Source organism: Sciurus vulgaris (genome assembly GCF_902686455.1).
Source record: "Sciurus vulgaris genome assembly, chromosome: 13".
In the NCBI taxonomy this organism is placed as follows: Eukaryota; Metazoa; Chordata; class Mammalia; order Rodentia; family Sciuridae; genus Sciurus; species Sciurus vulgaris.
In genome coordinates, this window is record NC_136474.1 from 33,514,854 (window position 1) to 33,529,668 (window position 14,815).

A 14,815-nucleotide genomic window follows, 5' to 3' on the forward strand; every position below is an offset into this window, starting at 1 on the left:
TGAGGAGGTGCAGACAGAAGGGGAAAGGGTGGGTTGGGGTTGGGAAGAGGCTGAGCCACTCTCTCAGCTGGGCTCACTCACATTTAATTCTTGCTTTCAAGCCTCCCAAGGCTCTGGCCCTGAACCATCATGCTGGGAAACTGCAGGCAGCCCCGTGGCTCTGGAAAGTGCTCCCCTGGAGCCTTCTGTCTTCCCACAACATCAAGTTTCTGGTTTTTATATCCACATTTACCACTGGGCCTGGAGCAAGTGGCCCTGCAGATCACCATAGCACTGTGAATCTTGATGAACACTGGCCCAAGGACACTTTCAGGGTCCTTCAGTAAAGTCCCTGTAGCATCACTAGACTCTCACCCAGCCCCATGTGTGTCCTCAGCAGATCCCCAGCAAGTTCATCTGTGTATGTTTTACCCTCAGAGCAGGAAAACAAAGAAAGCAAACAGAAAAGGATCCTTGTGCCTTGTGTGGCTGTCCCCACCTCTGGAAATCTTTACATTTTAACCTGACCTTGCTAAGTGCCCTCGATTTCTCCAGTTCCTCTGGAGAACATGTACATTCAGTGAATATCCAAATGTACTATATTTCAACACTCAGAAAGTTCAGCATTTCCACATGGAGTCATCTTGTTCCTGGACTGCTTATGGCTCTACATATATTCCCTGACTAGGGCAGGTGCTCCCTCCATCTGCCAGCTCCCAGCTGGAGGCCTGGAGGCCAGCTGTGAATCCACCTGGTGTCACCCTTATGCCCAATTCCATTATGAGTCCTGCTGATGTAAGCTCTTGAGTGCTTCAGTGCATCTTGCCTCCCACCAAACCTTCAGGGCATTGCCACTGCTTCTCTGGACTTGTATAGTAGTCACTAAGATGTCCCAGTTGCCTCAAGTCCATCAGTTACAGGAGTGCTGCCTTGATCTTTAAAATATGGCATGAGCCCTTTATCATGAGTGAGCCCCCAAGTGTTCCCTGCTGTGACTTGTAAAGTCCCAGCTCTTCTCCAGGCAGCTAAACAGCCCAGCTGCCTGCCCCTCCCTGCCCCTCCCTGCCCCTCCCTGCTCCTTGCTTGGTGCTGATCTTCAATAATGCCATGGTGGCAGGGTCCTCCCTCGGGGACTGCCCTTGCTCTGCTCTGTGCCTCTGCATGGTTTGGTTCTTGCTCCTCCTGAAGCCAGCTTCCCTCCTGCTTTCCAATCAACTCTTACTCATCCTTCACCCTAGGCTTAAATGAGCTTCCTTCAGGAAGCATCCCCAAACTGTGTGAGGATTTCTAAACCACGCCTACAGAGCACTCCCTAAACACCTCAAACAGCACTTGCTGCACGATGTAGGAATCATCGCCTTGACCTCATGTCCAGCTACAGAGAGCGCTGGATAAAAAGGAGGGATGGCAGCCAGCATCCTTCCCTTTAACCTTCACAGGGCTCAGAGGCACACCATTTCCTCTTTTCAGTAGATGAGGTCATTAACAAGTGCATGCTCAAAGCTACCCTGGCTACTGGCATCCTAAGCCAGCAGCCTGACTGGAGGTCCAACCAACAAGGTCCAGTCACTTGCTCCAAAAATCAAGCAGAAAAGGTTCTGGAAACCAGAAAAAATTCCAGTCAACAGGCTGTACTTGGAGGGTCATGCTGGGAGACAGCATCTCAGCCCTGTCGTGGGGTGCCAACAAGGCACTGTAGGACTAAATAGAGGAAGGATAAGGGAGGGCAAGAGGTCTGCCAGATTGAGCATCCTGGTCTCAGTGGCCTGGTGGATAATTATCCCAGTTCCTGTTCTGAGAGGTGCTCCAGAGAAGGGAGGTAATGATTTCTACTTGCTGCTCAGGAACAGGACAGGGCTGAGAACTTCTAGGCGCCACCCCAGGGGCCTGATCCTCTCATTGCTGCTAGTAGGATGTCCCAGCAGATCTTGCCTCAGTCTTGAAGGGGAATGAGATATGTCAGGAAAGTGTAGGGCTAATAAACCTGGCATTACAGGCTTCTGATGAGTGCTCCTTAAATAACTAACAGTTCTGCAGAGCAAGCTAAAGGGATAGAGGAGACAGATTCGACTAGAAGGCCAAGCCCCCAGCCTCATCCTGCTTCCAGTCACCTGTCAGTCATCTGCTGGCCTAAGGGTCAGTGCCTTGAGCACACACAGCTTCTTAAAGTTCCTGTCACTCCACTGAGTTGCAGATCTGAGCCCAGCTCTGTGCTCTTAATCCTTGCTCTGTGTGTTGGGGTCACGCAGCAATTCAGATTCACTCAGAGCAAGTTAAGTACCTTATTCCATCTTCCAAAAGGCTGGGTTCGGATTAGCTCGACTGGCAACCTGCTCCCTGCAGCGCAACCTCCCGACAGCCCTGACATTTCTCAGTGTCATTTGTCACAAATGCTCAGCCCTTGGCCTCTTCTGAGGGAGCTATCTGTACCTGTGATGAGGACCCAGGACAAGTACACCTATTGCAAATCACTACTCCACCTGTTCACATTCTCTCACCAATAACATTGTGATTAACAACCAAACACACATTCATGCATTGTGACTGACACCAATACCATTTGACATTTATGTGGATGTGCCAAAAACCATGCTCAGGGCTAGATACATATTGTCAGATCATCCTCATAACAGTTCAGAGAAGATCAAATTTTTATTATCTGCTAAACTGAAGCACAGAGAGGTTAGATACTTCAAGTTCACAGAAGTGCAGAGCTGAGACTCACACCCAGGCAATGGACTCCAAATCCCTAGCTTTTACCCCACCATGCAATTCTGCCTGGCAAAGCTGCAGCAAATAATGCATCTTAATATGGACATTGCAGATACCATCCCAAGTAAGTGTTTCACAATGCTGATAGCCTCCTAATTACAGGAAATGCAGATCGCATGCCGAGTGAATTCTTAAGCGATGACCTGAAATGAAGTATCTTTGACAAGGCAGTACTGCCTTCAGAAGTTTGGATTTTCCTTGAAGAGAAGAATGCATATAGATTGGAAATGTGAAAAAGGAGAGAAAACTTCCAAAGCATTGCTACCAAAAAAGAAAAAAAGTCAAGGAGAAAAAGTAATTTAGTTTGAATTTCAGGGACTCACAACCCAAATTAAATGGGGGGCAATTTAATCGTAACTCCATGAAAATTGAAAGGTTACATTTTCCTTAATTAAAAGCAAAGTAGGGTGAAGAAACTTGTCACATTTATGTGGGCTGTGTAATTGTAGTCTAAAGACAAAGACACCCACAGGGATCAGTATTCTGATGTCATGTTCCTTCCAGATGGAACCACCCATCCACCACCATGATGCAAGCTCTCCTATTTAAACCCCTTGGTCTCTTTGTGTTTTGCATTCTACATAATGTAGCTGCTATTAACCTCTTCCACAAGACAACTATTGGACATTTAAGACTCAGGCTGTTCTGCCTCTAGGTCATCAATTTGTTTGCCCATCCTTATCTGTTTTAAAGGGTCTCTGAGACCACCCCATACCCTTATGCCAACAAGACATAACTCCATTCTCAAGCCACTGAACCTTTCACTCTGACTACAAGACCACTCCCTACCTGCAGTGTCTCCCCCTTCCTCTCTCCTCCCCACTCTGCTTCACTTCATAGCATGGCAAATCTTCAGTTTGGAAGGTCTGTGTTCTGCCTCTCATTGCTCACATTTACTAGATGAGAAGAAAAGTTAAACAAATCACATGTGCTAGTTTTAAGATTCTTCTCTGAACAGTAGGTACTTGATCTTCAGATTTGGGTCATCAGATTTGAGGAAGCTTCATTGTAAGGTAAATAACTTTGAGGACTCTATATCCATCAATCTCAGACTGCTTTAAATATGAGACTCTGTGCTTAGTGGAAAATTGATTAAAATCAGGGAAGCCCTTGGTAATACTGATGTTGATGTTGCCTTGTTCAACATCCTAATTATAGGTGTTTTATGAAACAGTGTGTCTTATAAATTTTACCGTCTCACCTCATTTCTTGTGTCAGCTGACATGAGGGACTCACTTATATACTGTGGACATCAAAATGTAGATGATTTTCTGCTAAGGAAAACCTCACCAGATTTATTTCAGTGTAAAGACTCGAGAAAGTTTTTGTCATTAGAACAATGTGCTCAACTGTATGATTTTAAAATGTTTATAGGAAGAGGGGTTTGTCTGATTTATCTACACTTTTCCACCTCCTTGAGTCATTCATGTCTCTAAAAATGGTTTAGTTACAAAATCCTCTGCATCTGGCTCCGGGGAATTACTGCACCTCCCTTTCATATCTGATACTCAGGGGGTGGAGGGTGCCAGATCTATGAGAGGCTTGTCAGACATCCAGAAACTTATGAATGATGGGGGTGAATTTTTCTGACCCTCACTCTGTTTAAGGTTCACAGGATTACAGGCCCAAAACCATGGGAAAGCAGACATCCAGGAAAGAAGACAGGGAAGACCTCAGTTCTGGGTTTCTTGAGACTTCACTATGAAGGTAGCCACAACCTTGTTCTGACTTCTGAATGAAAGATGGTCCCTTCAAAATTCCTTCAAAATTCCTTCTCCATTCTAAAGATTCCCAAATGACATTGTTTTCTAAGATTTTTTTGTCAAAAAAATTAAAAGTAGATATTATATAAAAACACTGGGAGGATTATAGGTGGCAAGAGGGTCACTGTTCACTCTGCTTCCCAGGAAATGTCAGCTGTCCTCACATCCTGTCTTCCTGCATTCTCACACACCTTCTGAGTTAGAAGGTCACCAAGGATTGAATCAATTCTCGACAGAGAGCAGTTTTTTCACAAGCAAATGACAACATCCAAAAGAAGAAAAACAAAGAAACCCAGCTCCTTGCTATTGGATCTGCCACTATTGCAGAGGAAAGATGAGGAGAGCTGGGGAGAGATGCCAGCAAGTGGCTGTCACTGCTGGTGCACATTGCCTAAAACCAACCTAAAACTCACGTGTGTCTTGGAACCCACGTCTTCTACCAGATTTCCCACATTCAAGGTGAGTGAGAAGTGACTTCTCCTTATGGCATGTTCCACATTCACAGAGAGACGGGCTGCGCCTCAGGGGGCAGGAGGTTCCCGTATGTCACTCACTTGAACTCTTGCCTGGCAGAACTAGAAGTTAAGTCTCATTGGCATGATCTTAAAGGACAAATATATTATATCCTTGGCCTTACAGAGAACTCAGAGATTCATAGTTCTCAAAGAAGACCAAATAAATTCTCAAGGTTTTAAAATATTGCATATTTTTTAAAGTATGACAGCTGAATTAAAATGGAATTTTGCATATCAATCAAATATCTATATGGGGAATAACTTTCCCAAGAAAACACAGTGAAAAGTGACAAAATAAATGTTTTAACTACCTAAATATTTAGAACTTCTCTGACCTAAAATCAAATAAAGTCAAAATAAAAGCAATGGTTTGGGTAAAGTAGTTACCAAAAAAATTAGACTTAAAATAATGCCCTTATCCTATAAAATAGAGCATACCAATTTTGAGAAATCCCTAATATATAAGAGGCCAAATGTCATGAACAATGAAATCCAAAAGTAAACAGAAAAAATATACACATGAAAATATGCTCGGGTTTCTTAATCAGAAACAAAAATCATATTAATGAACATTTAGATGTTCTTGCTAAGTGCTGGGCAAGCACGAAGCCCTGAGTGTGCTCTGTGGTTGGCCAACATCACTGGTCATCAGCTCTTCTAGAAATTTGGTGATGGGCTTCTAAAATCCAATAACTCACCTTCCATGACTTACCCAGAGGAGCAACCTCATGATACAGTATCTCATAAGCAAACTTAGAAGCAATGTGCTTCTCGACCAACCAAGTATTCTGAACAGACGCTGCACATCTACACAGAAAAGTTATCTTAACTACATATCAGACTGAAAGTATGCTAAAGTTTTAAATTATGCATAGGGGTGTAGTGCAGTGGTAAAGTGCTTGGATAGCATTTCAATCTATAGCACCACCATAAATAAATAATGGAATGGAATAGAATAGCATGAGTTATGAATAGACAGAACAATTTTTATGCAGGGTCATGGAGTATTCCAGATGATTCTTTCCCTTTTTCTTATTTTCCATATATTCCTCAGTGCTATTATACTCCTTTGTAATTGTTTAAATGCAGGAAATGAGACAATACTGACAGAGAGAAAGGAAGATGCTCTTAAAATCTGAGGAACTATGGAGCTCTCAATCTCCTTTCCCTTTGTGAGCAAGGTTGGGAAGTGGGAAGTCTACAGGGTCTCGTTAGCAAGTTCAGCTACAGGAATGTTCATGGTCAGAGCTGGGGACAATGCCCTGATAGGAAGGTGTCTGTGCCATTTACCCTCCTGGGCTTCGACATTCTCCATGAATCAATGGCAGTTGCTGTGCCTAGTCTCCACTGACCACCTGCCATACCCTGGATTTACAATGCAATAATGATCACAGTCCTCTGAAGAGTCTGCTCTCATTAAATTACTGAGAGTCAGCACTAGGAGGCATCTCTCTCTCTCTCTCTCTCTCTCTCTCTCTCTCTCTCTCTCTCTCTCTCTCTCCATCATTTGGATTGCTGCTGAGTGTTTGCCTTTAATTTCCCCTGAGGTTTAGCACAGTGGGACAGTGGGGAGAAAGAAGACAAAATTAGAATGGGGCATACATCAGGAAAACATCTGGAGAGGAGCTCTGCTGGGAAGCTGCAATCATCTCAGGAGTGAGGAAGCTGGACAGTGCACATGGAGTGGTCTCCTCGGTAGAGCAAGCTGAGGTTCACTTTCCATGATTGACATCCATTCTTGGTGTCTGTGGCAAAGTGTACAAATGGTCCTAGTTGGACCTCATGTGTGCAGCCCTGGGTTCCAGCTTGCATTGCCACCGCCCTGTCCTTTCCCTGTCCTGCCCTCTTCTTCTCTCTTGTGCACCAGCCAGAGAGAAGTCGAAATCCTGGAGATTCTGCTCAAAGCCATTCTTGAAGGATACCCCGGCCACACACACTGCAAGGGCTCTTCATGTCTCTCCTCTCTGTGCTCTGTGCAAGAAGAGACAAGGTCTGGCACACTCTTTTAGGTTCACTCAGAACCTAAAGGTTTGACTTAGCCAGGGTGAAGTATTGATGAATTAACTGGTTTAATTCATGTTTAAGTCATGACACTCTCTGACCACTCTGGCTCCATGAAAACCAGCCTAGAGCAGTTAGACTGACCTGCTCCCACAGAGCCCTGTGCCCTGAGGAGTTTCTGACTCTCCTTAAGCCTCACTTTTTTCCTCTGTGGCATGGGTAGAAAGTCCTCCAGTATTTTGTGAGGTGTGGGGGAAAATAATTTAATATTTATGAGTCACCAGACCTCTGTAATTACTGTATAGTTATAGCACATCTTCAGTTTTAAAGTAATGTTTCAGGTGTTCAACAGCATCATGGGACTTCTGGACACCAGGCTGCACAATGTAGGTCTCTATGATGTCAAAATAAACTGACCAAGTGACCCATAGTGTTCATATATTTGGTAAAATATTATTTAACTGAAATGGCTATATGTGAATGATCTAAATTCAAATTTAAGAGTCAGGTACCTTGGGAGATAATAACTTCTAATATTACATAAATCAGTTCACTTTTCCATTTTTTGTATTAAAAACTTACAAATGAATTATTGCATTTATTCACTTCATCAGGTTAGTAAATTGTGTGTTAATAATCCATAGATTTCTGTGGGAAAAAAGTAAGATAAAAGTCCCTGATCCTAAATATTACTTCCCCCTTGGCAGTTTTTTTGCTGCTGATTTCTGGATTTCTCCTCACAGTTGAGAGCTCTGTGGTTCACATTTCAGCAGAGGGTCTTTGCCTTGAAATACCAAGTGACTGATAAATATGTTAAGCATCAAATTTTACAGTGTGCAAACATTCAAGAATGGTGCACATTAGGTGAGGTCATCGTGGTGGTCTCCCTGTAGGCAGACCATGTGCTCTTGACATGTGGTTTTGACTCTGCAGTGTGAGGACCAGAACCTGGTACAAGGGGAGGCCAGGGCCACTCTCTGCCTCACCATCCACTCTACCCTAATCAACAGGATGGCTCCTCTCCAGGCTAGGACTGTGCTTGAGAGAGAGAGAGAGAGATGAATATCCTTGAACAAAAGGAGGTGGACTTGCTGCATCAAGACCTTTAAATTAGCAAGGCAAGGTCATGTCCTGTCCTTGAGTGGATGATGCTGTGGTGGGGTGTGACACCTGCTCAGGCTGTTCTTCCAGGCTTCATGAGCTCAGAACCACAAGTCTTGATCTGTTGAAGGGCCACATTGTGATGCTATAAGCCAATCAGGCACTTTCCAGCTTTGTGTCCCTCCTCTTTTGTGCAACCTGCAACACTGTGGAGTGGGGCACTGTCTCCCTGTACTCTGACTTTGTCCTCTTAGGATTGTTCAGTGGCAGCCACTTTCCCTGACTTCTCTTTGCCCTCATTCTCCTGGTCTTTGTGATCTCCATAGCCAACAACATCACCATGAGCCTACTCATCTGCGTGGACCGCCCCCATTTCACACCCCCATGTAGTTCCTACTCAGTCAGCTCTCCCTCATGAACTTCCTGTACACCTCCACCATTGTGCCCAAGATGCTGCTGGACCAGGCAAAGAACCAGAAGGCCATCTCCTTTGCAGTATGCACCACTTCCCAACACTTCCTCTACCTGACCTTAGCAGGGACAGAGTTCTTCCTCCCAGGACTCTTGTCCTATGACCACTTTGTAGCCATCTGCAACCCTCGCACTACCCTGTCCTGATGAACCACAGTGTCTGCCTGCTGATCCTGTGGAAGCCTGCTGGGGTGGGTCTGCAGATGGTTTCCTGCTCATCCCAGTTACCATGAAGTTCCCCTTATGCACCTCTCAGGAAAGAGACCTCTTTTTCTGTGAGGCCGCTGCCCTCCTGAAGCTCTCCTGCAGGGACACATCAGCCTGAGAGCCAGCCATGTATGCTGCATCCTGATGCTCCTCATCCCCTTCTCTGTCATCTTGGCCTCATACACCAGGATTCTCATTGCTGTTTACAGGATGAGTGAGGCAGAGGGCTGATGCAAGTCAGTAGCCACCTGCTTCTCTCACATGGTGGTGTTCAGCCTCTTCTATGGGGCTGCCAATTACATGGACGTGCTGCCCCACTCTTACCACAACCCTGAGCGGGACAAAGCTGTGTCCAACTTCTACACCATCCTCATGCCCATGTTCAACCCACTCATCTACAGTCTCAGGAACAAGGATGTCACAGGAGCCCTGCAGAGGGCTCTAGGGAAGTGTTTGTCCTTGGGAAAGGTAACCACTTTCTAAAGAAATTGCATTTGCTGCTAACCCTAACCCTCAGCAGTGCCTGGGGCTCCCTGTTGACTGGGATGCCTTTGTAGGCCTGGAGGCCTCTGGCTTCTATAGGTGTGATGAAGTTTTCAGATTAGAGTTTTGGGAAGTCCCTGGTTTCCTAAAATTTGACCCAGAAGGGGACTTTCAAGGGCTCATCTTGCAGAAAATTTTCATTAATTTGAAACTCAAATTTGCAGACTTTGTCTTCCCTCAAAGGGTCCTTGCTGCTTATTATTGAATGAGAACAGATAGTGAGGGCTAGGCAAGCAAGGGTTTTGTAGTAGTGTTTTTATTTTTCAGTTAAAATTAAGTCAAAGTTTACTTTTTTGATTTCTGTTTGCCTATTTCTTGATTATCCTGATTATCAATGAGATCAAACAATCTTTAAAAGATTCTAGAACTTGGATCTGTCCCTGTTCTCTCTGTATTATCGTGGGAATTCCAGGGCCAAAATAATCAGATGGGGTGTCAAAACAGTAATATTAATGAGTGACCTGTCACAAACAAAAAAAAAAAAAAAGACTATTTTAAAGGTAGTTGAAAGTATCTGATTCAAATGCTTTGTAATTTCCACAAGTCATGCTGGGTTGAGGCCCTCCCTCCAGGAATACCATCCACATTTCAGTGATAGTGATTTTCATTTCCCCTCTGATGCAGATACCATGAGAGTTTGGGATGCTAACTCTGCTGGAGAACTGTAGTTTCCTCCACCTTTGATTCTGACTTGAAACCAATTTGTCAGTTAGCCAGCATTAGAGGCACCCAGGTCTTCAGAGACAAGGAAGAGTGCCTCCCTGGGGAAAATTAACCTGAAAACAGCTAAAGGCAAATGGACTTTTCTGCAAAAAATCCAGCCTCTCCTTTCCTTCTGAGAGCAGCCAGAGAAGCTAAGTCTTACTTACCTCTTGCCTGCACCATTGCAGTGGCTTCCTAACTGTTTCCTCTACCACTTTCCAGTTGTATGTTTGTCTCACAGTGAGCTCCTTAATGCATGCCAGGTCCCCTGTCGTGTTCTTATTTGAAAACCTAGCAAGTCTCCCTACAGATCACATTACCACCGGAAGGACTGTGAGATTCAACCTGTGCAATGCAACTAGTATGCAGTAAGTGCCTAATAAAGGTTACTACTGATGACTCTGGTTCTAATGCTAACGCCTGAGATATGATGACAGGACACGTTTGCTTATTGTGTTCTTTCAGTACTGGGGGTAGTTGTTCTTTTGGTGTTGAGGTTAAATGCAAAGCCTTCCACATGCTAAGCATGCACTGTACAGCTGAGCTACACCCACCTCCACCCCTGGAGTACGTTTTATTCTTACCCCTCTGTTAATTAAAAAAAAAAAAAAAAATATCTTCCTTTTGGTGGTGCTCCTTAGAGAACTGTGGATTTTAAAATTCCTCACCTCAAAAATCAGAGCACATAAGCTCTATCAAATGTGATTGAAAGGATAAAGATACTTATATAGAGATGAAAGTCTTGGATATGAATAGTGTAGCAGAAAAAGGAATTTCAATGTGCGATTTGTGACTCTATTTTTGACATGTATTAATTTATAAAATCTCTAGTACAATTCCCAGAGTCTTACTGCAATACCCAAGTGGTGATGATTAAAGGATAATTTTACAATAGAGAATTATTTTAAAATTTAGAAAACAAGGTTAGAAATATCTTTTCAAATAGCTTAGTGAAAAATAATTACATCTCATTTTACTCTGTCAGAAAGTCCAATGTCTCCTCTTATTTTTCACTTTCATTTCATTTTTTTGTGGTGCTGGAGATCAAAACAAGGGCTTCGCAGGTGTGCTACACAATTGCTGTACCACTGAGCTACACCCCAGCCCAATGTGTACTCGTAAAAGCAAATCATTTTATTGAAAATTTTTAACTAAATGGTTTGGGTGGGGGTCACAGAGGCTCTTCTTTCTTGACTGATTTTTATCCAAATGTTCTTTCATATTAAATGTCGTGGCTCCCACCACTTCAGAGTTACTCAGACTGCTTGTCAGGAAAGCATTAGCCTTAGCCTTGACATTCAGCCAGAGTCAATATGTATGAAGAGATGATTCTAAACTAAGCCAAAGAGCAGAGTTCTGGCACAGTGAAAGTTTCCATGACAGGATCACTCAACCATAGAGACAGAGGAAGGGACAGCCTGCCTCGGGAACACTGAATGAACTCACCAATCATGACAGATTCATCATCTTATTGTAGTCCTTGGGTGGAATGCCTCAGTAATTTGAATGCACTCTTTAGAAACTGCAATTCATCTCTTAACATGCAAAGGGGTTGGGAGCTACAGGTAGCTGCAGGGACAAAGGAAACATGAATTCCTGAGGCAAGTCACAGTGACAGGAGGAGTCCAATGCAATTCACAAGGTCTTTACAAATTTAACCCAGCCACTTTCCTGTGAGTTATTTTATGGTTTAAAAACTATTGAGGACTGGAACTGTGGTTTAGAGGTAGAGCACTCACCTAGTATGTGTGAGGCACTGGTTTTAATTCTCAGCACCACATAAAAACATTAAAGATATTGTGTCCATCTACAGTTAAAAATATATTTTTCAAAAAATATTGTATGTTTACCTAGACTTATTTGCAAAGGAAAAGTTGTATCATTATAATAAATGGAAAGCTAGCAACAACAACATCAGACAAAGATAACAGAAAAAAAGTAGATTCAATAAAAACAAAACAACAGTATCAAATTCCAATCCTGGAAGCACCACTGGGTTTTGCAGGGTGAAAGAGATGGAAAAGATTAAAGACCCAAACCAAGGCTCACTGATGAATCCCCAGATAACTGGGGAGGGGATCTCTTCTCACACTACAGATGAGTGCTGCCCATACCTCATGAGGAGATCTCCTCCTTTCCATCACCTGCCATGTCCATTATCGCTTACTGCATCTCACTCGGGGAAAACTGCATCCTCCATCCACCTCTGCTCATGACACAGGGCTGAAGGCACCTAGAACCAGAAGACATGAATTTAAATCTCAGCTGACTGACTTATAACTGTGGTCATGGGGAAGTTACTGCATTTGTCTTTCAGTTTTTGTGATAGGATATATAATAATAAAATGATCCAACAGAAGTGCTTTCTTTGTTAAAACTAATGAATAAACATCAGTGAAAAGACATGTAGAGTTAGTACACATAGACACAGAACTGTAATGTTATTATAGTAGCATAACATGTACATTCATGGAAATGCACAGAGAATTAGTCACAAATATTTACATCCTTCCTAGACTATAAGCTACAAAAGGGGAGAAGCTTGACCTCTCGGCACATAGCACCCTTAGCACCTGGCATCAACCTGATCATATGGGGAACAACTGTCACTATTAGTGAATAAATAACTGGGATTTATATATGTAAGACATATATATACATATATATATTTAAATATATAATCAGAAGAATCATACATCATAAATGCATTTAAATTTAATATATTAATTTTATAATACATCATAAATGCATTTAAATTTAATATATTTAATTTTTGATCTTGCTTCTGAAAAAAAAAATTTTAAATACTCATACTCATATCTAGTTTTAAATAAATTACCATCAAGTTTGAGCCACCAATACAAAAAAGGCACTTTTTACATGGGTGGCAATGTACTCATAATTTTAAAAATTCCTCCAATGTTCTACAGTACAGGTTTTTCTTTCTCTTCAGAATCACAATTTGCTGAAAGGATAATAATTAGTTAAAATGAACCAAGGTCACATGCTAAAAGGAAGTAGCCAAAGTTGTATTTAGAATCTGCTGTTTTTTAAAAAGTGAAGAGTTGGCCCTAATTCAAGTTTCTAGATATTAGATTAAAATGTTGGGGCACAGGATTCAATTTTTTATTTAACTACCAGGTTTGAGATTAAACTAAAACTAAGATGCTTCATGTTATTAAAAGTACCATCTTAGTACATTTTAGAGAAGGCATCAGAGTCAAAAATAAAAGAAGGTAAGCTCAGGGTCAATTTTGAAATGCAAGTTTGGATGCATTACTAGCTCCATCCTAAAAAAGAATGAACTTTCACATGTTTCAACAAAGAAAATTTTTCCAAGAAGGGTAATAAGGAAAAAATCTTTGGCTTAAAAGATTTTCATTACTTAAGAATAGTTTCACTGCAATTGTAATAAGCTATTAATTCATTGGTGTTAATAAAAACAACAGGTAACATTAATAATAGCACAAGTACAGCTGACTTGCTGTGTTCCAAATACCGTGATAAGTGCTTTACCTAAAATTTCTCCAAGAGGTCAGCTTCACTGACATGAATCCTTCACTCTCTCATTATAGCTGTAACTTACGCTCATGAAAAGAGACCCCAGCATATTTTAAAATTAATGTTAATGAATAACTATTACTACCAGTGAGTTAAGACATCATGTTGTAACTAACAACTTTTAAAAAATTTAAATTACACCAAATGATAACTTTAAATTTTTAAGTAAATACAGATTAATAGGAAGTTGTGAAGACAATATGGAGAGGTCTCATGTATTCCTCACCAAAGGACAATATAAAAACCAGGAAATTGAAACTGACACAACCTCTGCATATAACTCCATGCTGTTTTATATCATGTTTGTGTAGCTGCCACCCCAAGCAAATACATTGTCCATTACCACAAAGAAATTCCTTGTGGAATCTCTTCATATTCATCTAACCACTCTTAATTCCCAGCATCCACAAGTCTACTCTTCATCTCTATAATTTCTATAACATTTCTAGAATGTTCTCTAAATGGAATCATGAAGTATTTGCCCTTTTCCCACAGGACAGTGACCTTTAGATCTATCCAAGTTATTGAATGTATCAATAGTTCATTCCTTTTCATGAGTAAGTAAATATTCCATGGTTGGATATATACCAGTTTGTTTACCCATTTACACACTGAAGAACAATTTTACTGTTTCCACCTTTTGGTTATTACAAGAATGTTATTATGGATATTAATTTATAAGACTTTGTGGGGATGTAAGTTTTCATTTCTCTGGGATAAATGCCCAGAGGTGATTCTGCAGGGTCACCTCTGTTTAATTTTTTAAAACTGCCAAACTGTTTTCCAGATTGACTATACCATTTTACATTTCCACCATCAGTTTTTGACAGATGCAGTTTCTCCATATCCTCATCAGCATTTGGTATTGACCCTGTTTTTCATTTTAGCTATTCTGATATGTGTACGATGATACCTCATTAATTTGTGTTTTTACAGTGGTGTATCATGTTGATGATCTTCTCCTGTGTTTATTTTCCACCCAAGCAGCCTCTTTGGTGAAGCAACTTTCATGTCTTTGCCTTTTTCTAATTGGATTGATATTTTGCATAAAGTTTTGTGAGTTCTTTTTATTGTCAGGACACAAGTCCTTTGTCAGATGTGTAGGTTACCATTTTTCCCCAACATGCAGCTTGGTTTTTTCATTATTTTAATGGTGTCTTTCACAGAGCAAAAGTTTTACATTTTGATGAAGTCCAATTT

At 41.7% G+C, this 14,815-nt stretch overlaps 1 long non-coding RNA gene and 1 pseudogene across 4 annotated transcripts in view; one reads left to right on the forward strand and one right to left on the reverse strand.

Moving 5' to 3' along the window:
* The window catches only part of LOC306642732, a 563,182-nt gene that overhangs the window by 513,432 nt on the left and 34,935 nt on the right, over positions 1-14,815 (reverse strand). Inside the window, exon 3 of one of the 3 annotated variants that reach the window (XR_013758633.1) lies at positions 12,169-12,287. This is a non-coding gene — a long non-coding RNA (uncharacterized lncRNA). Of the gene's footprint in view, positions 1-12,153; positions 12,288-14,815 lie in introns of those variants that run through there. The other 2 variants (XR_013758634.1, XR_013758635.1) reach the window with 2 other exon arrangements.
* LOC306642703 (olfactory receptor 2T27-like) lies at positions 1,044-10,736 on the forward strand (annotated as a pseudogene). The gene is made up of 2 exons (XR_013766862.1): positions 1,044-4,973; positions 8,041-10,736. The product of XR_013766862.1 is annotated as an olfactory receptor 2T27-like (transcript).